The sequence below is a fragment of the Leptonychotes weddellii genome, chromosome 4, assembly GCF_054177405.1.
Source record: "Leptonychotes weddellii isolate Sample4059 chromosome 4, ASM5417740v2, whole genome shotgun sequence".
Lineage (NCBI taxonomy): Eukaryota > Metazoa > Chordata > Mammalia > Carnivora > Phocidae > Leptonychotes > Leptonychotes weddellii.
In genome coordinates, this window is record NC_138372.1 from 149,659,597 (window position 1) to 149,683,636 (window position 24,040).

Genomic DNA, 24,040 nt, shown 5'->3' on the forward strand with positions numbered 1-24,040 from the left:
TGTCTATGTTAAATCTCTTAATCCTCCCAATCATTTATGAGGTAGGTACTTCTGTTATACCCATTCTATAAAAAAGGAAAGGGAGGCTCAAAAAGTTGGACTTACATTTCCCCAAAGTCAGCAAACTAAGAAGATGCAAAGCTAGTGTTAGGAACCTTGGCAGTTTAGCTCCCACCCCTGTGCCATTAACACAAACCATCCTGCAGCTGTGAAAAAGATACGGCAAAAAGTAAAAAGAGGCTGAAAGCAGGATTATGAAAGATAAATTAGAAACAATAATAGAAGGTGGAATAATGCAAATAAAAAAAGGAGCAAAAATAGAAATGAGTTGGGTTTTGATGCCAGCTCTACTACTAACTAGCTGTGATAACTTGAGCAATCACATTTTGTGAGCCTCAATTTTCTTATCTTTAGAAGATAACGGTGATTATAGTACAAATACCAGATGATTAGACCAAAAAGAAAAAAGTAGGAAAATATAAACCATCAGCCATTTCTGCCAAAATGGGCTGATGTGGGAGCAACATGAACGTGGGTATTTCACTGATTAATGGAGTCAAAAAGTTCAGTAATTCAATGTTTTAAAAATAAGTATAAGCCATCCTGCATTTTATAGTGGCATAAAAATAACACAGCTGTTGCAATTAAATAGTTAACATAACTTAATGCCATAATAATTCACTGAGTGAAAAACTTTTGAAATGCATGTGCAAGGCAGACAAAGCTGGTGAAACAGAGGTAAATAATCTGTTTTCTGCCCTCAATATTTGGAAATGTTTATGCTTGGGGTGACAGACTTAAAAGATTATTACCAAAAAAGGTGATAAGGGCTATGATTTAGAAGGGACTAAGGAGGAAGGGTCATCTAATCCAGACAAGATAAAAAATGTTTGGACCATAAGGAACATTTTTCTCAGGTAGAGAAGAGAGGACGAACATTCTAGGAAAAGAGGATTTTGTATTCACAGAAAAGACTGGGAAATGACAAGTCTGAGAGGTCTGTGCATCAGTTGTATGGAAGGAAATTGGAATGAGTGGGGGTAAGGCCATTTATAAATTGAACATGATTATCAAAGACCTAGAAAGGGAATCAGACGAGATCTATAAGCAGAAAACTACTTCGATTAGATTTGATTTTGAGGAACAGCATTAACTACCCTACTGTACAATGACTTAATCAGGTCACATCTGGAACATTAGGTTCAGTTATAAGTGTCCCATTTTGAGAAAAATATTGACAAATGGAAGCATTGCAGAGAGGCTACTGAGATGGCAAATGAGCTGAACACTCGCTTAAAGTATTACAAGAGAACATATTTAACTAATTTCTGCCATGTAATGTACAGCCTATCCCTAAGCATGGATGTCAAACCTATCCCCCAAACAATTTCACCTAAATCCAATAGTAAGGTATCTTCATTTCTATGCAGGGAAGTTTTATTTTTGTAAGGGAAAATGCAGAATGTTGGGGTGGGTGCACATGTGTGAGAGAAAGAAGAAATCATTGAAGAAGAATTGAGAGAATAGCATCTTTATCCCCCAGTCCTTTGCTATGGAGAAAAGGGAAGAAACGGATAGAACTATTGAGGGAATTTTAGGACATGACAGAGAGCTGCTTCTAGCATCTGAAGGTAATTTAAAACATAAAGAAGAAGGGATGCCCCTTCCCCTTCTTGATATGGTGCCCTGCACTGTTTTTTTGTTTCGTTTTTTGTAGGTTTTGGAAACCTTGGGCTTTTCATGGTGGATGGTGATAAAGGATATGGACAAGTGGGAGCCAAAGCAGGTCTGAAGCACATGGTTATAATGCTAAAACCTTGACAATTCCTTTGAGAATCTCCAGATAGAACAAAGGGCAATTTGAGAATGAGGAACAAAGTACCATGACATCACAGATGAAAATTATCAAGCCAAAAGACAATTGGCTACCAAGTGAATGTGGTTCACCCTAAAAGAGGGTAGACTAAAACCACAATGATTAAATCCTATCATAAAGAATGAAATACTAGAGGAACGGGCCAGGAACAATGGAAAAAAATAACAGAGAATTAAAATTTTTAATGAGATCCAGTTACTGGGTATTTATAAGTAAAATCTCAAACAGTTTGAGCTTTACATGGGTTTTAAGCACTCTGAAGCTAAGCACCACTGCTCCCTACAAGGTAGAAGAAGATGGCAGACATAGATGAGAAAATTTCCAAGTTCCATTGTGTGTGATTTTCAGTTAAAGTCAATTGAGGGTGAAAAATTAACTGTCATGGGGCAAAAATACACCAGGGAAGTTTAAACTAAAAGTTAATGTAGAAAAATCACTTTAGGAAGCCATGATGTCTCCAGGTGGCATGAAAAGTAAGTTTTAAGAGTTTGACAAGTAATCCATCCTATGGCGAAGAAAATGGTAACTTTATTGACATAGCAAAGCAGCACTGTGTTAATTTTTATACAAATACACACATGAACACACACACACACACACACACATACATATGCACATCTCTCTGGGCTCCAAACCCATGGAGGTTCTTTGTTGTACATTTCTCTTAATTCCTAAGACTACAAATCCTTCACACACACACTAATTGCATTAGGAAAATATTTCCTTTTGTTCTTGTAGGGTGACTAAAACAAAGCATAACCCTGTCTTCACATGGCCTTGATAACCCTGCTATCAGGACTCAGAATTTTAGACTCAAGGTTGGGCAAATTGACAAGAAGATAGGTAAGGATGTGGGCAAAATAGGATAAGGTGTGTGTTCCCATCTAGCAAGTTGCACTTGACATGGATATGCAATAGTTCGCTATCATGTGACACCACAGGTCTAAGAAACTAGTGCTGCCCGTCCCTCAGGATGCTCACTACACATTTAAATAACCCCCATAAAGCATCTAAATCCTTGTTTCTAACCCGGAGACTAGTGTGGATACCTCGGGGCTTCTGGCACACACAGCATGTGAGTTTGTCAGTGTCAGTCCATACATTAAATATTAGTATAGCATATTTCTCTCATGTCCGCATTAAAAAAGAACTACATCCCTATGGAGCAAATACAGCCTTTTGGAAACCACTGCTCTCCAAACATTCTTGATCCTCTGCTACCTCACTAAAATTTATTTAAATGCATTCTTCATATGTTCATTGGTTTATGTTGTATAGACATATAAAGCAATACCGTTAATTATAAAGTATGCACAAAAATAAATATCAAATTAAAATGAAGTAAATATTAAACGAATAGTATTTGTAAGTACTTGTATTTTGTTGTATTTATTAATGATACAATATTAACAATGCTACAAATAATGATACAGTCATTACAAAAGTAATGGTAAGAAATAGTGCCCCAATAAATATAATAACCTAACAGTTTCTGATATCTAATTATAAAGTCTGTCATAGCTAAAAAGGAAATATCCTCAGAGAGTTTGTATATACCAGTGAAAGAAGTGCACTGTTGGCCATCTTTCATTCCACCCATGGATATACAAAGGTTTCAGGTTTTAATTGGGCTGATAAAGCTCTTTTCATATATTAATGAAAAATTAATTCATCCAAATTAATACAAATGTGTTACATTTTTTTATTTTTAATAAATTGATTTAAAATTTATTAAAACAACTTTGGAAGTTTTTTTTAAGATTTTAAAAAATCCTTTACAACCTTTTCACTGTGTAATATGAGATTTTTTTTTATAGGAGTCTCACTTGAATACTATTTAATAACAAAGTCCAAACAATTCCAAGCATCTTTTTTTCAAAATACTCTCTCCATAGCACATGTATTTAACCCTTTCTTATCATCACCTTAAAGGGAAATACCGCATAGGTATTGATTATCATAACTGTTAATGTAGCACTCTACCATAAGCTGTTAGTCATCACAGAAAGCTTACTAAGTTTGAGATTCTCCTCTTTTATAAAAGAAAAATGCATAACTGATCTTTAAGTCTGTGAATGCTTTTAAATATTACTGGAGAGCAGCTAGATGCCGACATCTATTCTTCTCTTTAGTAAAAGAGTGTCACCAAACTTTAGCTGAGCACAGAGACTTGTAGCTAATGTTCACATTCTTTAGCTTCCCTTGCAGCTGGGTAGGGCCATGGGAATCAATTCTGGCAAACGGGAGGTGAGGTTAAGGGAAACAGGAAACTACCTGATTGTACCTCAAATCCCCTTTCCTTGATGGCTAGAAGGTGGATTTGGCACTGAGTTGTCTTTAACTCTGCAAATAAAGAGGAACAGGACAGAATGAATCTTAGTCTTCAACCAACATTGAACTGCCATTCTAGCCCTGGATTGCACAATTTAGATTATTCTACGAGAAAGAGAAAAACAGAAATAAAAGTTCTAGCATATTCTTTCTGTCCCACAACAGATCGTCTTGAGCAAAACTGTACTTTGGAGAATCCTGCTTCAGATGAGCAACTGGCTAAAAATAAAAGTCCAGAAAGTTCATCAAAGGGAGGGATCTAAGGATCTTTATGTTCTACTCTTTTGTTTTTCTGGTTAATTTTGTCTCAAAACTTAATTCCAAATAATTTAATTTGTTCAAATACATCTTTGTATAGTTTAAGAACATACACAGCTTCTACTAAAATGCTACATTGGGGATATCTCATTCACATATTATTTAAAGAATGATTCATTTAATACTCTAAATATTTGTTTAAATATACTCTGGCATTCACTTTACCTCTCTTTTTACATTTATTATTCCTTTCTTTGTTCAGTTTTATCCATTGCTGAAAATGTACCATTTGCCATCCTCCAATATGTTTACTTTTTTCTTCCATTTTTAATACTAATATTGTTGCTATGAGCTTATTTTTCTCCCTAATGTGCCTTCTTTATAAGCTTTGTGTGACTAGTGTCTGACTTTGAGAAAATTTTTTAACTTTCTATAAAGATTTATCAGATAGCTCTGAGAAAGCCTTATGCTCACTTTTAAATTTAAACTGAGGCTGATCCCCAGCATAATTAGTCCTCAGATCCACCTGACCTCCAAATGTGTACACATGTGCAGAACATAATACCTGCATATATCAAGGACGGTATAGCACAGGACACATTGCCTAGGTCTAAATCCCTGCTCTATCATTTACTCGCTGAATAAACTTGAGCCAATTGCTTTGTCTTTCCATGCATCCCTTTCCTGGAAAATAAAATGAGAATAATAATAATCATGCTTAATTATAGGACTACTGTGAGGATTAAATCATGTCAAATGCTTAGGACAGTATCTGGCATACAGCAAGTGACATAACTGTTGTCATTTCAATCAACTATCTCATTAGACTTATCCCAGCTAGTCAGACAACTTTGAAAATCTATCATTTATGGTTCAATATAAAGGTGTAAGAAGCACACAAGTTTTGGAGATGCTAGCAATCAAGACATGCCAAAGTGACAGAGGAATTTTTATGAGTAGACAAAGCCACTTCATTTTGTCACCTAGACAGAGGTCCCCAAACACCGTTTTATTGGAACACAGTGACTACCAATCAGTTACATGAGGTCTATGTCTGCTTTTGCGCTACAACAGAGCTGTAGTTGCGACAGAGACTGCATGGTCCACAAAGCAAAAAAACATTCACTATCCCCCCCTTTACAAAAAAAAAAAAAATTTGCCAACTCTACTCCAGGTCATACTTCACAGTTCTTTTTATTCAAAGACAACAAAGACAGCTGAGCCCCCATGTGCCTGAAAAGAATAGCCGTCTCTCACACTTGCACACACTCAGAACATCTTTCTGTTCTCAGGGATGGAGCTGTTCATCTTAGTGTACCCCTCAAGCTGCACCATCATTATGAGGTTGCTCTAACTGGCTTCTCATTTCCCATCATCTCAAAACTCTCCTGCAGTGGGTACACACTTTTGATGCCTCAAAGATGCTAACCTCTTGCTCACCTTGCCTGGTAGGGGAGTCTGATAGATAGGAAAATAGTAAGGAAAGAAGGAGAAGAATCCAGAAGGGTGTAAAGGCAGTTGGTGTTCAGGTACAATAGTGAGCAGTGGTAGTGATAACCCACTTATTTTTAATGTGGGCTCCACAATTCAAAACCTACTGATCAACTGCCAGTAGGCTTTGTCCCAACTTAAGTCACACCATCCAAAAATATACATAGAAGAGGAGTTCAGAAGTACTGATTTTTTTTCTGAGATGGAAATGACTCCAGAGGTTCTCTGATAAGTGGTCCTCAAAGTATGGTCTGAAGACCCTGGGGTACCCTGAGACCTCTTCAATGGCTCAGTTAGGTTAAACTATTTTTATAATAATACTAAGATATTGTTTGCCTTTCTTAACTTAATTTTCTCACAAGGGACAATGAAGTTTTCCAAAGGTTGCATGACATGTAATATCACAACTCACTGAGTATAGCTGTCTACATAATAATATTGCTGCCTTCTATTAAACCAGACATCAAGATATTTGGAAAAGATACTCTTCCTAATTTTTCTCCTAAAAGTGTACTTTTTATGAAAATATTTTACTTAGGGGCACCTGCGTGGTTTAGTCCGTTAACCAGTCAGGTCATGATCCCAAGGCCCTGGGATCTAGCCGCATCGGGCTCTCTGCTCAGCTGGGTGTCTGCTTCTCCCTTTCCCTCTGTCTGCCCCTCTCCCTGCTTGTGCGCACTCTCTCTCTCTCTCTGTCAAATAAATAAATAAAATCTTTAAAAAATATATTTTATTTATATTAATATATATTGGGCCTATTTTATTTTAAATTATTTAATAAATAGAAATGTTTTGATTTCTCAATTTTAGTTTCTTCTCTGGTAAGCAGTATGCTGATAAACTAGCTCTCTCTCACACACACACACAAAGCCCTTATTGGTAGTATTTGCCAAGTTCCATGATGTAAATATTCCTTCTCAAGGGGCACCTGGGTGGTTCAGTTCGTTAAGCATCTGCCTTCAGCTCAGGGTCCTGGGACTGAGTCCCACATGGGGCTCCTTGCTCAGCAGGGAACCTACTTCTCCCTCTGCCTGCAGCTCTCCCCTGCTTGTGTTTTCTCTCTCTGACAAATAAATAAATAAAGTCTTTAAAAAAATAAAATAAATATTCCCTCCATGGTTAATTTCATGCCACCAATGGTTTGACTACAAGGTTATTTAACAATTGGCTCACAACACAGACAAATTAGCACTACAACAACAACAACAACAACAGAAAGTTCTATAGGGCCCTAAGAACTTTTGGAGTATAAAGGGGTCCTGGGACCACAATGTTTAACATAATAAAACCCCTTCTTTCCACAAATAAGGCAGTGAGAACCAGATCACCTTATCTGACATAAGTGTCTGGCCCCAGGTTACCAAAGCAATCAAGTATAGAGTCTAGACTAGAACCCAAACCCCTTTGCTACTATTTCTCAAAGCTAAACTGGAAAGAAAATGAGTATTTTCCCAGCACAGTGAAGCACCTAAACCTGATTTGATGTGAAAGATAGGGAAAGTATGGTGATGAATAGTAAAGATGAGAGGAGAAAAATAGTTTTTATAGAAGTCTCAAAAGCCATATAAGTCATAAGGATTTTTTTTCAATAAAAGGATTCCAGAGATCAGCAAAATTAACAGAAAAAGTAGCTTCCTAAGACCAAAGCCTCTCAATTCCTAAATCTCCATCCCCAGTGAAAAGAATGTTCTAACAAAGGGCATAATCCTTTCTAAAGAAATAAATCATAAGTCAAATAAACACGGGGTGTTAGGCAGTTCCCCTTTACTTGAAGGATGGGGGCACAACAGTCCACTTTGAAGGAGAACAATTACAGCCTGATGCCCTTAGGACACACTCTATGCACTTCATCACAAATCAAAGTCAATCTCCAAAGGAGAGATACTCAATCCTATCAGTAGAAGTTAAGTCCTCACATTTGCTCACCACTTGCTAAGCAGGAGAAACCTTGGGTCAAATCTCCCTTATCGGAGTCAATCCAGGGTGTTCTCTGGATATAGTCAGATATGTGCTTTATTATGCCATACTCCTATGAAAGCCTATAAAGTATAAGAGCAAGCTGACCTGGGGACAGCATGCTAGTAAATCCATATAAAATTTATAGCAATCTGTGGAACACAATCCTAGGTCCCATTAGTAAGTCATAGTAGTTCCCTTAAAATTCCACTGTTTCCTGGGTGCCTGGGTGGCTCAGTCATTAAGCGTCTGCGTTCGGCTCAGGTCATGATCCCGGGGTCCTGGGATCGAGTCCCACATCGGGCTCCCTGCTCCGCGGGAGGCCTGCTTCTCCCTCTCCCACTCCCCCTGCTTGTGTTCCTGCTCTCACTATGTCTCTCTCTGTCAAATAAATAAATAAAATCTTTAAAAAAAAAAAAAAAAAATTCCACTGTTTCCTGATCCAGCAGGTTTCATGGAAATGGAGAGTATGACAGACTTTCAGGAGCCAGCAAACAACATCTCAAACCACAGATCAAGACACCACTTTGATCACAACAGCTAGTGTTCAGCAACTGCACTTTGTGTGTTAACACAGGATATTTAAAGAAATCACTGAGAGCTATGACACAATAGTCAACTAAACTGAAACATGAACAGTCAAGAATAAATTCCAAAAGGTTTAGAAAGTTAACATTTCCCTCCAGAAATCAACAGTAGAACATCCTTTAGAACTTTAGAACATTCCTGAACAAAAATTATTCAAAAAAAAAAAAAAATTATTCATTTTCTACTCCCCTCTCTAAAATACCCATTCTATCATATTTTGTGTTTTGTTTTCATAATACTGATCATGGTCTGAAATACATATTTATATTTTCTTATTAGTTTGTTTTTTTCTCTCTTCACCCACTCACAGAATATAAACTATGAGAACAGGAGCTATATCCCCAGAAAGTACAACAACGCCTGCCACAGGTAGGATCTTAATAAATACCTGCTGAATGCACAAATGTATGAACCCAAGGTCAATCTCTCCTCTATTCCATTTTTCCTTGTCTTCCGTCTTCCAAATCTCACGTGAATGTTTCTCATTGGCAGACACTAAACTGGAACCATATGGAGAACGGGGACTTGGGAAATGCAGTTCCTTATTTCTCCCCTGCCTGAGAATGTGTTGGTGGTGAACCCAAGCTGAAAACAGATGATCTGTCATGAGCGGTTTGTATGCTGGGTCTCACCCCAGGCTCCCATTATGCTACCTCAACAAGATGGTTATAAAAAGTCTCCTAATCTCTCCAGAGCTCCATCCGACATAAATGCAAAAGCACTATTCTCCTATAGGAAAAGCCTCTGAAAGTCGACAAGCAACAAAATGGAACAGTGAGAGAGTCCCCCTCCATAGGCATTATGTAACTGAAGTGATACTGAATTCCATATGAACAGAAACCAGAAGTAAAATGCAGGAGGGCAGAACAAAGAAGGTGGTGGTGATTTTAACTGTATTCTACTGCTTAAGGAGCGCCACTCCTGATGTCAGAACAGGCTGGAGAGGGGTCTGGTGTGAACGGCATGCAGGTGTGTAAGCAGCTAATGGAAGCGACAGCTAAGATGACATGGAACCAGGGTGTTGAAAAATGAATTATCCATGTGGTTTAAATGGGCCAAATGATATACTGGAACACCATGTGGTTTAACACAAAGCATGGCATTCAAGATGGAAGATTCAAATCCTAATCCTGGCTCTCACACAGACCACTTTTCCGAAACTGAATGAGTCATTTAAACCACACGATGCTGTGGTTTCTCTCTCAGTCAAATCAGTGCAGCAAAATGGATTGCCCAGTCACAACACAGGATGTTGCAAGGAAACTAGGGTGGTAACAACAAAGGTAGCCTATTCTGAACACTGCAAGGTGCATGTGTTGTGCAAGATAATGTCTCTTACATGTGATTATCAAGGTAAGGCTCTTAAGAAATTAATTCGTTTTTCAAACTAAAATCCTATTTCTCTAAACTGGTGCAGTGCATTAGAAATATTACTCTTCATTGCTTTAATTCTGTATTCCCTCTCTTTATATGAATTTACATTACATAACACAAACATTCAGAATTTGAGAATTCATTTTAGCTACAGCAACTGTTGCCAATAATTTGCAGTGTTTTACCATAGCCTGCAAGATCCCCTCTGGCCAGAAATATGCATCCTTGTCCCTGTATTCACAATCTTATATTTAGTCCTTGCCAACAGGCCGTTTAGGTTGCTCCAAATCAAATAAACTCTGAAGCCCACACAGTAAGTATTAGATCATTACTGAGCAGGCAGTACACAGGCTGGAGGTGCAAACAAAACTCAAGGCAAAAGGGAATCACCAGACCTGAAATTAGACACAGAGGCAATTATGGCAAAGCAGCAAAAGCACAAGACAAGGCGTCGAAATAGCTGAAGTTAAATACCAGCTCTGTCACTTACGGTCTGACCGCGGTCGAGCGGTCGATCCTGAACAGGACTTTGGACCTCAACTATAAAATTGGAATAATAGATTATGCCAGGCAACCAGAGGCGAGAGGGTGCACATTACTCAATTCAGCAAGCTCTGATTCTATAGGCAGATAAGGTTTAGAGCGACAGTGCTTGGGGCTTAATTGTAGCTCTAACTCTAACCATATGACCTTGGGCAAGGTACTTAACCTCTCTGAGCCTCAGTTTTCTTATCTCTCAAACAGTAAGAGTGGCCGCCTCACACTCAGGTGAGAACCAAATGAATTAACCTAAATGAATGAAGCATTTAGAAGTCAGTGGCACATGGTAACAGTCAATAAACACTGGCTATTTACTACTGTGTGCCTGGCACGGAGGACCCAAAGATCAGATAACATCCATGCCCCAAAAAAGCCGTAATATGTATCTTCCAAGATCTTTGTCAGATTCATGACTCCTTTAATTTTAATTTTAGTTTTGCTTTCTCATTGCTCATTTTGTTCCTTACAGCCAAGGAAATTTCATAAAATTTAGGAGTTTATTGCAAAGAGGTTCCTTGCCTGCCATTCGCAAGCTCTCTCTCCCCCCAAGAAATACTCACCGGTGACAGTGGTATTCTCTCTATGACAACTGCTGTATCAAAGAGAACAAACCACCATGGGACCAGCAGCAAGAACAGTGATAGCTATACCAAAATCAAAGCAGTCTGCATAACCTCACTAGAAATAAGACAAGGGGTGGCAAATCCAAAAAAACATTATTTTTATTCTTTTACTGAATCTGTTCTTTACTGAGGAATCTCATGAGTGCGGAACAAAAACCAAGTTTAATGAACTCTAAAATAAAGGCACTGTGAAATACTATTATTACAGTAGGTTTCCTAATCCAGTATTTCATAATAACGACTGTAAACCATTGGCCCTCGTTCTCAAACCTCTAGACCTCCTACACTGCCCTTCTCTCTCAGATGTCCTCCCTGGAAGCCCCATGTTTCTATGAAAGACACTAAATGGGCTTCCCATCACCAAATGTATAAATTTGCCTTTGTCAGTTTTCCTCCTATCCTTTGTTTTTGTACATCATTCTTCCGGAAATGGAACAAGTGTCCCTCTTTCTCACAAAGGCTCCCTCTGTGTAAGAAATCCCAGGCCCCACTCTGCTTGTCCCATACTGAATTACTGCTTTCCCTTCCTGTAGCTGCACTGTCCCTTTCCACAGGCTCCCCCAGGTCAGCATAGAAACTTAATCAAGGGTTTCAAAGTGTAAAAGGTAAAAAAAGAAAACGAAGTTTTCCCTCAGTCCCACACACTCCTCTGACTTCAACCTTACCTCTCTCATCTTTTTGAAAGCCACAGTTCTCAAAGCAGCTATCTACAAGAGACATCACTATTTCTTCACTTCTCTTTTTCACTTTAACTCATTCAAAGCAGCCTCCTGTTCCACTGAAACTGCTCTTGCTGAGATATCCAATGATCTCCATCTGTACCTCTAAGTCCAACAGACTCCTTCTCGGTTTTTACTAATCGTGACCTGTCAATGGCATTTGACCTTGTGAACCACTTCCTCCTTTAAACATACACACACACACGCTTTTTACTCTGTGTCAGCACAGTACAAACTCCCAATTTTCCACCTAGTTCTTTAGCTGTTTTACCCAGGTCTCTTTGCGGGTTCCTCCTTTGCTACCCATCTCCTAAACTTTGAAATTTACCAGCACTACCCGCAAGACTCCATGCTCATCTCTCTCTCCACACCTCCCTAAGTGATCTCACATCTATCCATGGCTTCAGTAAATCTCACCTCTAGGCCAGACTCTCAACTTGTCTGATCTTCAGATCCATAATATACTCAAATATGTGGTCTATATCTCTACTTGAGATGTCTCACAGGCATCTTTAAAATTAATTTTCCAAAACTACTCAGAGCATCTCCATTGACACAAGTGCTCAAACCAGTACTTGGGGAATAATCCTTAACTCTACCCTCCTACTCCTTGCATCCAATCCATTACCAAATAGTTTCAACTTCCTCATTTATCAGCTCAAACATCATTTCCTAATAGACTTCTCTGTATCTAAAGATATAATTAGCTCCCTCCCCATCCCCTACACTATATGGTCCCATACGTAGCTTCCTTTCTCCAAATCTATTACATAGAAATCCAAATCATCATTTCCTTCTAGCTACCAATACCCAAAATAGAGTATATGACACTGAACAATGCACATACACACACACACACACACACACACACACCCCCTAAACTTCAACTAATAATGAAATATTAGTGATCCACAAATATATCTTAGAAATTAATGCCCGTGTGATTTGCTCGCTATGGCCTACCCTTCTGCAGTTCAGCAACCAGGTCATCTCCTCCATTAGGCCACTTCTCACACTTCTCACAAAGAAGCCCTTTGTTTCAACCCAAAGTTCGTTCAAGTCTCCCTTTCTAGGGCAACTTGTTCTTATTTATCTTTGATTTTTCTACCATCTAGCAGATAGACAGATACAAATACACTCAAATTATTTATTAATTGAAATTGGAAAAACAGAAAAAGAGGCAACTCCATTAGTCTAAAAATAAAGATTTTAGTCTTATTTTTCATAAAGTTGGTAAAATGTTTAAGAAATTTCCTTAAATCTCAATAAGTGAATCTTAATGTGCCAAGGGCAATATCATATATTCTCTGAGAGAAAATACACATTATTCTTTATTAGAGAATGAAAGAAAAGTAATAATTAAAGATTAATGCTAACTAATGTGAAAAATAAAACTGATATTTATGACTAATTTTTTGAAACATAAATAATAGGCCAATTTCCTTAGGCTTTTTCTAAAAATATATAATGGAAAGTATTTAAAGAAACTCAAAAAAATTCAGGAAAAACATTGTCTTCATATACAATATTAATGGCCTAATTATATTAAAAATAATTTAGCACTGTCAGAACTAGGACAAGAACATACAGTCTTCAGGCACCTGGGTGGCTCAGGAGGTTAAGCATCTGCCTTAGGCTCAGATCATGATCTCAGGATCTTGGGATCAAGTCCCTTGTCCGGCTCCCTGCTCAGTGGGGAGTCTGCTTCTCCCTCTCCCTCTGCCTCCTCCCTGCTGCTCATACTCTCTGTCTCTCTGTCTCTCTCTCTCAAATAAATAAAATCTTTAAAAAAAAAAGAACAAAGTCTTAAAGGAGTTGTGCCTAATAAAAAGAAATCACACAGGGAGTAACAACCTCTTCCCTTTTGCCAGGTATTTGGAGAATACTGCTAATTTTGTTGCACGTAATCATGTTATACTTACATTGGTTGAACTCCAAACACGTATTTAGATTACACACACACACACACACACACACACACACGTATATATATTAATCATGGAGAGAAAATTATGAAATAGCCTTTTTTTCTCAGAGTTTGTCTGGGTGAGGAGACATAAAAATAAAGAAATAACTTCAATAGACTTGTTTCTGTGAATAACAAAGAAATAATACAAAGGAAAAAGCATAATAAATGGGAAGGATGAACGGTTCAGAACTGTATAAGAAAAGTGATGACCCCTGAATAAAGCATGGAAATTTGTTTAAATGTTTTATTTGTTTATTGTCAAAGTGATGCATTTTAATTGTTGAAAAACTGGGAAGTGCGGAAAAAAGAGCACCTGTAATCTAATACCACCACCTAGAGTTACACAAGATAAAATTATAGACTTTATTCCATTATTTTCTATCTTCTTTATGTCACTGGCTAACACTTTACCTTATAATTATGTTTTTTGACAGCACATGTAATAGGCACTTCAAACAAGCCGGTGAACTTGAAATACTTGTAAGTAAATTTGAAATCTTTTTGCAAACGTGATTTTTATAGAAGCATCATATTAAGTTATTTGCTATAATACACCAGACCATCCTCTCATGGTGGGATTTTTATTTCTAGTTGTGAGTATCCTAGAGTTACTAGAAACACAATTCTAATAAATAGTTGTCTTCATAAATCTCATTTAAAATGAGAATTTGGCATAGAAATCACAAAGGAAAGAATGTTATCTTTTTTTAAGATGAACAGAGTTTTCATTGAATGATCAACATTCAACACATGACTGATGACAGGATAGGTATTCTAAGCCTCTGGAAGAGAATGTACAAAAGAATACAATATTGACGCATAATAGGGGTTTAAAATTCATAAGCACATTGTCTTGCTAATCCATAAAGATAAGTCAGGTGAGGCAGGATGGGGGATGAAGCTGAAAAAGTATGTAGGAACCAGATCATGAATATGCTTTTATGCCATGATCAGTAACTTATCTTTTATCCTGCAGGCAATGGAAATTCAATAAATGTTTGCTCAATGTAATTGATTTACTCACTGAGGAAGAGTTTGCTTCCTTAAGTAAATAAGACTAATAATGGGATATCTAGCAAGGGCTCAGGTGAAAATATTCTTTCTTCACCAAGTATACCTTATTTTCCTAGCTGAAACTAGAGGAAGCCCTCTCCCAAATCATTCCAGACATCTAATTAGTTAATTAATGCAAAAAATTATAGCCACAAATATTTTTTGCATGCTCACACACATTGAGTGTTAATGTTAAAACTTAGACAAGTACTAGTTACAAACTTTTGATTAGGGGCAGTCTTTTCTTTGGTTAGGGATCCATCGATCAGAGTTCTACCTCCTGACCCTTTGTATACAACACATCCATAATTCATAATATATGATACCCCTATTTTATTTCTTCAAGATGGAGCAAAATGTTTAAAATGTGAAAAGCATTCTAAATGTAGTGAAAAAGTCTAGCCTTGAACATTTTATCAATCTTATATTTTATGAATTTTCCAAACTTTCAAAATTTTCAGTTCAATAGCAAGTATTTCTGAACAATGCATATACCAATTCTTATTTTTTTAAGATTTTATCTATTTATTTATTTGACAGAGAGAGAGGGAGAGATAACGAGAGCAGGAACACAAGCAGGGGGAGTGGGAAAGGGAGAAGCAGGCTTCTCGCCAAGCAGGAAGACAGATGCTGGGCTCGAATCCCAGGACCCCAGGATCATGACCTGAGCTGAAGGCAGACGCTTAATGACTGAGCCACCCAGGAGCCCCTCATATACCAATTCTTAAAAAAGCATTCTGCTTAGATTTCATTGTAAACATAGATTTCATTTAAAACTCATATTCATTAGTTTACTTAATATTGAATGTTTTGAGTAGTCTTATTAATTAGTGAAACTGGTTTAATCAAGTTTGGTTTACTTGCCAGCTTAATCAGATTTACAACTGACTTAATAGGAATTCAACACAAATGGAGCAAAAAGTGCACAGGTGTTAGGAAGCAGAGTGGTTAGCTTGCAGTAGACATTCATCAGTCTGCCTTACAAAGGGAACGAAGGTAAGCCCTTCAAGGCTCAAGTGGAGTTCTGTCAAGCGAGTTACTAGTATGATTTCTCTTTGCTCCAAATTTCCAAAGCCCTTATTCTGAAACTTTCATCACTATCTACCCAAATATATAATTACTTAGGTACATGGTTTTTCCCCCTTGAAAAAAAATACATGGGTTAGCATATAGAAGCTTTCATTAAATTTGTTATCTTACTGTTGGTAAAGCCAAAAAGGTCAAACAAATTCTACATGGACTTTAAAAAATATAAATATTCAAATTAATAAAGACTTCATATATATCCTATTAATACTTTGTGGGGGGTTTCCCACATGTACTTCAGTCAGTTAAACTCAATTATGCAATAAATGTGATTTTTATGATTGGGTGACTTAATATATTTTTTTTTTAATGTAATGATCACAAAAGGGATAATACAGAAAATCCTCTAGGACAATTGAGACCAGACAGCCCTGTGCTGGTTGTTCTGTCTTTGCACACTCCCACCCTACATATTCTCCATACTTCCTGCTCTTATCCTGGAAAACTATTTCAACCAGTCTATATGGCTCTGGAAGCCAGACAGGCTTGGCCAACAGGAGGCATGACTGGAGGATGGAAAGAGACAGTGGCCAGGAAATTTTGATCCCCACTTCCATCTTATCTCAGCAGCAAAGTTTTAGCAGTGTCTTTGTCCCTTGACAACTATACCTCCTGTGAGCAGTCTAGTTCTCAGAGGTGAGCCCACACTGGGCTCCAGAAACACCACGTCCTCACCTTGTCCCACCAGATCGTGGTTATTAATGGCTTCCTTGGGGGCCTCAACATCCCTTACTGGTTCTCTTAACCCTCCCCACACTTTTGTAAATAATCTCTCAACCAATTTTCTTCAGGATCGCAGGTGAGTATGTATTCTGTTTCCTGCCAAGACCCAGGCTGATACAACCACCAAGTATCTAGCCTATAAATCCTTGCATTAAGTTTCTGCTACTCAAAGGAACTTAAAAGTTTTTGCTTTTTCTCCTACGTGACTTATGTTACATACAAGTCTAGTGGAGAACCTAGAGGAAAAAAGCACTCTGGGTATTTCATACAACTTGAAAAATAATTTCACAGTACTTACCAAAAATTTATCATGATTCTTCCCTTTGACCCAGAAATTCCACTACTTAGGCTTTATCATTTAGTAATATATTCCAAAATAAATGTTTAATGATACACTTCAGGAATCACAAACTAAAGGGCGCATGAGAACCAGGCAGGTGCTCTATGTGAGGACAGCCTGCCAGGTGTGATGTGATGGAGAAGGTAGGGACTGTGGCAAGTGGAATAGATAGGAATTTATAATTGCTATGGCCTCAGCTCTGCCAAAGCTAGTTACTGCAATTCAAGAACTAGACCCAATGGTTATTGATCTTTAAATTTCTTTAAGAGAAGCCAAAAACCTGGATTTTCATCTAAATTCTCTTGATTTATAAATGTTGACTCAATTTAAAAAAATTTTTTAAACAACTTGGAGCCAAAACCAGATGAATCTGCGCTCTTAATGTGGCCCTGAGGGGGCAAGTTTTTGAACATTGATGGATGTTTAAGAATGTTATTGGCTGCATTATTTGAAACAGCAAACATTTAGAGACAAAGTAAATGGCAATCATGATATAGATTTTACGATATATACCTTCTAGGGACTAGTTTGTTGCAACTACAAGAACAAGGCAGGTCTAGATGTATGAACCCAAAAGGATATACTATATATGGTTATTTTTGAAAACAATCTCACAATCAGATTGTCATATATATGTCATTAAAGAAAAATAAGATTTAGCTAAGTTTCTAAAACTTTATTGTTCATCAAATAGCTTTGTTGAACTTCAATCATGAACTATAGCAAAAAGAAATAATACATAGTCAATAAATACTGGCTATTAAGTTGTGCCAGGAACATTTCTAAGAGACATACATGTATTAACTCAATTGAATTTCACAACAACCTTTATGAGGAAGCAGTTTTAATTTTCCCCATTTAGCTGCTGAGAAAACTGAGGCACACAAAGAGTTTAAGTAACCTACCCAAAGTTTATAAGTTGTGGAGCTGGGAATCAAACTAATGGTTAACCCAAACACTTGACTTCAACAATACTGCCTAAATGTTGTCCATGAAATGCCAGAGATACAAGATGGTTCAATATTAAAAAAAAGTTAATGTTGCTCAAGGTATTATTCATAAATTATATAAATAGTGTTATCAAAAAAAGCTCCAATAATATTTAATTCAAGATAAAATAGCTCTTTTTATTGGAAAGCAAACAACCCACAATTTTCTATATCCCTATTGTGTAAGTTTTTACCAAAGCTTAAAAATTTATAGATTTACCTCTAAGCTAAAACATTCAGTAACTGTCTTTTAAATATTCAGCCAAGAAACACTTCAGTTTCTAAGATGTTTTGTGACAGATGCTGAAACCATGATTTAAGAGAAGTCAAGGTAATTTTATCTTCTGTGGAGGAAAGAAGAGTTATGTAGACTTTGTAAACTCAAAGAAGAATAAAGGAGAGCAAAACATCCTGAAGACATGCAAGCCTTGTAATATCCGATGCTCCTTTTGTTAAGTATGACCGTAGTAGACATGTCTATGAGGAGTCACACTGGTTATACGGGCTTGGTACGCAAGAGGTAGTGTGTTAGACATGCTAGAGGGACTTCAGAATTTTCCCTCCACAAGTTTCTACACTTTGTGCCACTCCATCCAACATTAGTCAATGTGGGGCTGAGTTCTGACTAGGAGAAAGATTATAACTTTGTCATTAATACTTCCCAGGAAATGGCATTTTTATGACAAAAGCCATGGTCTTGTTAAGGTTACATCAGTATTTATACCTACACATTCACCAGGGATGAAATTTGGCATTTCTTTCTTCCATGCTCAAGCACTGGTAATTCTTACCCTAATTCATTCAATCCAACATACAGAGTTTATCTGCAGGGCATTTTCAAGTCATTGAAACAAATTACTCTTTGTTCGTGTTTTTACTTTTGTTTTCCTAATAAAGATAACTAGATATATGACATTGTTGCTTTATCTAGGAAATTCCTGAAGTTTTTAAACTTGATTCCTTAAATGCCTTGTATATCAGAGAAAAAAACTGTAAAAGAATATAACACATCACCAAATTACAAATTTCTGTGAGGACATGACAAATAAAGGAGGAAAGGGAACATTTCTGTGCCAAATTCTGCCAAATAACCTGAATTCATTCAAGGGATAAAATGGAGCAACAAATTTAAAACCAAGAGAGGGGTAACAATTTAAGAGACTAACCAGTTTATTTCTTTATTCTCCTCTCTGCCTGTCTGCCCCCAAGATCATCCACTTTGGGCCACAAAACACAAGGCTATTTCCCAGAGGTAAGGGTATGACAGCTAGAAAATAAACACATAAAATTATCAGTTCGAAGACCAAAGCTTGACCTACACCAAGGCCTAGAGTTGACAGATTACCATGTTATATCTGAAGCAAAGTACCAGTTTAAGGAAGAAACAGACCAAGACCAAGGAGAGAGCTATCTCCCCAGTGAAGCCACGTCACTCTGGCAAACCAAGATGAAAGTTAACACATACGCAAGAATAAAATACCTCAGGACATTCTAGTATTCTACATACCAGATTTAGTCCTTCAAGTAGACTTTATACTAATGGGTTTCCCTTCTTACCACTTTCTTTGATAATCCAATAGAGCAATGACAGCCCCAGAGGTTTTCTTCAAGACCAAGAATTCCAGGGATTATTTTTAATACTGATCTCTTCTCACTCCATACAAAAGGTTCTTAAAATGTTGGAGTGGTGGAATCATGTGCTCTCTTTAGGATGCTTTAAATACTATGGACCCCTTTTCCCAGGAAAATGCACATAAAACAACATTTGGCTATAATTTCAGGGTGACTGCTAAAATCCATCCACGATCCTCCCATGTTATAAACCACTGCCCTGGATAGGTGCAAAACCAAACCAAACCCTGGGAATGCAAGCTGGTGCAGCCACTCTGGAAAACAGTATGGAGGTTCCTCAAAAAGTTGAAAATAAAGCTACCCCATGACCCAGCAATTGCACTACTGGGTGTTTACCCAAAGATACGAATGTAGTGATCCGAAGGGGCACCTGCACCCCAATGTTTATAACAGCAATGCCCACAATAGCCAAACTATGGAAAGAGCCTAGATGTCCATCAACAGATGAATGGATAAAGAAGATGTGGTATATATACACAATGGAATATTACGCAGCCATCAAAAAAAAAAATGGAATCTTGCCATTTGCAATGATTTGGATGGAACTAGAGGGTATTATGCTAAGGGAAATAAGTCACTCAGAGAAAGACAAGTAACATATGATCTCACTGATATGAGGAATTTGAGAATCAAGACAGAGGATCATAGGGGAAGGGAGAGAAAAATGAAACAAGATGAAACCAGAGAGGGAGACAAACAATAAGAGACTCTTAATCCCAGAAACAAACAGAGGGTTGCTGGAGCGGAGGGGGGTGGGAGGGATGGGGTGGCTGGGTGATGGACATTGGGGAGGGTATGTGCTATGGTGAGCGCTGTGAATTGTGTAAGACTGTTGAATCACAGACCTGTATCCCTGAAACAAATAATATATTATACGTTAACTAAAAAAATTTTTTTTGATTAAAAAAAACCTTCATTTATAGTTTTAACTATAACCTAAACGCAGGCAACCACAAAATCTGTAACTCAGACCTCATTTGTAAGGTCCAGAAACACATAGCCACCTGCTTTTTAGACATTCAAACCAGAATCCCATAGAAGCTAGGTCCAAATTGTGTGAGCTATTCAAGTCTATGGACTTAACTTACCTGGGCTTGCATCACAACTCTACCACTTAATACCCGTGTACCTAAAGTACTGTGATTCCTCATAATTGTATATATCTTACTAGGTTGTGATAAGGACTAAATGTGTTTTTATGTGCAAAACACTTGGCACAATATCAAGTTAATGCCAAATAAATGTTACATTCTCATCACCAGTGCTATTAGCATTATCAACACAATATTAAAAATATTAATTTGATATTTATAAAATGGAACTCTTCAACTCCCTAACACCAGCTTGTTCTCCTGCATTTCCTATCTTGATTAATTGCAGCATAACATACTTAATTGTCCTAAATCAAAAACCACAAAATATCTTCTCAATCACCTCTTCTCCGCCCCATACTCACCTGGCTTATTCCCCACCAATACAAACAATGGGGTTCTCATTAAAATCCTATTCATTATGTTATGTCCCATCAAACTATTTTCATTTTACCAAAAATACATCTCTATCTGACTATAATGCTCTTTTCCATTAACTTAATTGGTAGTTCCTGCTTTCTATAAAAAAATTCTGATTAAATATCACTGCCTTTAGAAGTATTTTCATAATACTCACCCCACCAAACCAGACAGAACTATTTACTCTTCTCTATGTTCCTTTCTGTGAATGTCTATGACACACTTGGCTTACATCCAGTGCAATACTTGTCATAATATATTGTAGCAGTTAGGCTTCTTATCTATATGAGCAATCATCAGGGACTGCGTCATGTTGAGCCCAGCGCACCCAGGTCAATCACAGGACCTAGCATAAACTAAGCACTTGCAAAGATTTATTAAATGTATGTGGATAAAATCAAGGACAGTTTTTGACAGTAAATAAAATATACTTTAAAAAATCTTCCTCCCCAACCCTGCTAATAGCTCTGAGTAGGAAAGCAATTTAAGAAAACTTCCTAATCATTCCTGGGAATGGAAAAATTAGAACTTCATCAGTGAGGTATTGTTTCAAAGGAAAGCAATCATCCCCCAAAAGTCGAAGTGACACTGTTCTTCTTCCTATCAGTTACACAGTTACGGAACTTTGCTGACAATAGCCAATTGCTTATAACACAACAAGGTACAGGGACTAGAGACTGATTATGGTCAACAAATCTCTTCAATTTCTTAATGTCCCTGTTTATCTCAAAATGTGTTTTCCCAAAAATAACTCTCATTTTGTAAAGTTTTCTAAACACAGTATACCATATTCATCCATTTTAATATAAAATATTACTCATACAGACATTATTCTTGCACTCTACAAATTCTGAGATAATATACCTGAATACATGTCCTTCGCTACTATCAATCTAAAGGCAAAAATACAAAATGTCTAAAAAGAAATGCTTCAAAATACATCTCTAATGTTCTGGCATTGGAGAAAATTAAGTTACAGAGTTTAACCAAAGGGGAAAATATTTCTAAACTGAATCTATTTGTGATATACTGGTTTAAAATTCAAAACTGCCAACATATTCTGTTTACTCCCTTGGCATCTGTTGCATCTGCCAACTGGTGGCCAAAAATTAGAGCAGACTTAACTAATTAGAAGGGTCCCCATCTGGTAGCTGAACTTCTTGTTTATGCTTCCTTTACATTCTAAGTACAGAGATCTGAACCAGAACTTTTGTGGTTTGTAGCAGCGGGGGCTCTCTCTGGCCGGCCCACTTGCTTATTGTCCTGCTGAACTGAACTTGGCAGAGATGGGAATGTTCTCTGTATTTTATGGACTCCCTTCCTGTGTTCCCCTTGGGTTGAATCATCTTCGCCACAAGAGTTTCCATTGTCTCTCAAAACACTTTCCCATTCATTTTTATCTCTGTGGGCCTAGATCTAAGATTATGAGTGCTTTATTGACAAACAGAACTCAACGATTTGATAAAGCCAATACTATCCTTCCTAAGAATAAAACTAAAAGAAAGGATTAAAGGAAAACATCATAGTATAGTGTGTTTCTTCGTGGTTTTTATTTAATCATTGTGAGTACAGTTTCATAATGAAGGAAACTCCTGGTGGAATCATGCAGCAGTCCCAATCTCAGTCTCTGAGTAAGGACTTCTGTTGGAATTTTTGCCCTGCCTGCTAATAGTTGTGTGTCCCTCAGCAAGTTGACCTAACTCAGTTTCCTCATATGCAAATTTGGGACAATATTTTAAATGCTGTTTCATAGAATGAAATGAGAATCAAATAAGAAATTATGTGCAAAGTGCTTACACCAGTACATGGCATAAAGGAAACTAACAAAGGGCCTATTATTATTGTAAATAGAGGCCTAACATTTTTAAAAAATAATAGTTTTTAAAATACACTTGTTGCAACATTTGGTTGTTCTGAAGATGTCATTTTGTTGTATTTTTTAAGTGTCTCCTAGAAGCGTGTTATTTTCCAGTCAGTATCAGAGGAAGATTAGAAACATGCCAGGGAGCAGAAGAAAGCAAGAGTTCAATTTCTGTATTATGAAGTGAAACAGAATGACTCTATTTATTTTGTCACATTTTGCCTATTTTCCAAAGATATTTTTTCCTCTAAGTGGACACGAAGTGACAAAAAAATGTGAAAACAAACTTACGTGGAGAGATTGAGGAGTTGCCAAACATCTGCTAAAACCCTACTGTGTGCCAGCCCTGTTTTAAGCCCTGGGAATACAAAGATGGGTAAGACATATTCTCTGTCTTCAAAGAGTTCACAGGGTTTTGTGGGATCCAGGTATATGAGTAAATAAATACGTTTCTGTATAAGTAACCTCAAGCCTGTGTTGTAGTGTCCGAGAACACTTCATAGGACAAGTGACTTCTGAGATGAATTTTAAAGGATTCATAGAAGTGAATGGAGCTCCACATGATAGTTGAGAGGTATTCCAGTTAAAAAAGAGCAGTGTAAACTCAATCATGGAGTAGAGTTGAGAAACAGTATGATGTTCTTTGGGTTGATACAAATAGTTTAGAATTGCTGGAATTTAATGCACATGGCAGAAAGCATGCAGGGACCAATTATAAAAGACCTCATGCATGAGTTCATCCTACAGTGGCAATGAGAAACTATTGAAGGGTTTAGTATATGTGCTGCTGAAGCGAGCATGAAACTATTGAAGGGTTTAAAGCTGTAAAGTGGCATAGACAAATTTTCATTTTAAATTACTTCCAGCAGCATTGAGGACAGGTCTGAAGGAATAGTCAAGATGAATTTTTGCAACTCAGGCATTAACTAAGGAAAGATAACCTCACCTAGGGCAGTAATAGTTTGAAAGAAGTAGCTAGGACAGACCTCCAAAAATGATGTAAAATATGGAGGCCTCATTGATTAATCGTATCTGTGGCATGTGCCAGTATAGTGAGGGAGAAATATGATATACCCTCATTTGTAGTTCAGTGACTAAGGGAATAGGGAGGCACCCTTTA